General features: G+C 32.3%; 1 non-coding gene across 1 annotated transcript; it reads left to right on the top strand.

Moving 5' to 3' along the window:
• Positions 1 to 488: 488 nt before the first annotated feature.
• Positions 489 to 568, top strand: TRNAL-UAG (transfer RNA leucine (anticodon UAG)). The gene has a single exon. It is a non-coding gene; the product is annotated as a tRNA-Leu (tRNA).
• Positions 569 to 1,488: the final 920 nt, after the last annotated feature.

Here is a 1,488-nt window from a genome sequence, read left to right as displayed (position 1 = left end):
AATTATGAAAAGTGGAGTATTCTTACAATAGGACTTACAACTTCCACCTATCTTCTCCAAAATCATAAGGTTAGTAAATCTTATTAATAAGAGCATAAAGACTTTCATTCTAGAAATTTTTAAAAAATCCAAAAAGCCTTTTCTATTTATCCATTTTATTTTAATTTCATCATTAAATAGAAACCCTTTTGGATTTTTTTCATTGTATTGAAAGAATTTTCAAAATGTAAAGGGGAAATTAATTAGAAAAAATTAGTTCTATAATTGCAAGTTAGAAAAAAGAAGTTCCAACTCTTTCAAGCAGTGTTTGTGTTTCTATTGGGCAAAGCAAGAGTTTATTGTAAAAAAAAAAAATGGAAACGATACTACCAAACGAAGTCTATTTTAATGAAAACTCTAATGTTCCTAAATTTTATGGACTTTCCCAATATCGACGATTCCCAAGATAATAGCTATTATTCTTTTAAGTTACCTATTATTTGAAGTTAGCCGCCATGGTGAAATTGGTAGACACGCTGCTCTTAGGAAGCAGTGCTCAAGCATCTCGGTTCGAATCCGAGTGGCGGCATTCTTGAAAAAGAATACAATAGATTAGAAATCAATTCGAAATTTACAATTTTGTAATGGGACCTTCCCCTTATGCTATTTGCAACTTTAGAACATATACTAACTCATATCTCTTTCTCAACGATTTCAATTGTGATTACGATTCATTTTATAACCTTATTAGTTCGTGAACTTGGAGGATTACGCGATTCGTCAGAAAAAGGAATGATAGTTACTTTTTTCTCTATAACAGGATTCTTAGTTTCTCGTTGGGCTTCCTCGGGACATTTTCCATTAAGTAATTTATATGAGTCATTGATCTTCCTTTCATGGGCCCTGTATATTCTTCATACCATTCCTAAAATACAGAACTCTAAAAATGATTTAAGCACAATAACTACGCCAAGTACTATTTTAACGCAAGGCTTTGCCACATCGGGTCTTTTAACTGAAATGCATCAATCCACGATACTAGTACCTGCTCTACAATCTCAGTGGTTAATGATGCATGTCAGTATGATGTTATTAAGCTATGCAACTCTTTTGTGCGGATCCTTATTATCTGCCGCTATTCTAATCATTAGATTTCGAAATAATTTCCATTTCTTTTCTAAAAAGAAAAAAAATGTTTTAAATAAAACATTTTTCTTTAGTGATATTAAATATTTTTATGCAAAAAGAAGTGCTTTAAAAAGAACCTCTGTCCCTTCATTTCCAAATTATTACAAATATCAATTAACGGAGCGTTTGGATTCTTGGAGTTATCGTGTCATTAGCCTAGGATTTACCCTTTTAACCGTAGGTATTCTTTGTGGAGCAGTATGGGCTAATGAGGCCTGGGGATCCTATTGGAATTGGGATCCTAAGGAAACTTGGGCATTTATTACTTGGACCATATTCGCAATTTATTTACATAGTAGAACAAATCCAAATTGGAAGGGT

This window comes from Triticum urartu, unplaced genomic scaffold (assembly GCF_056163025.1).
Source record: "Triticum urartu cultivar PI428250 unplaced genomic scaffold, HENAU_Tu73 scaffold1454, whole genome shotgun sequence".
In the NCBI taxonomy this organism is placed as follows: domain Eukaryota; kingdom Viridiplantae; phylum Streptophyta; class Magnoliopsida; order Poales; family Poaceae; genus Triticum; species Triticum urartu.
Note: the sequence above shows the minus strand (reverse complement) of the source record. Positions and strands in the feature narration are given on the sequence as shown.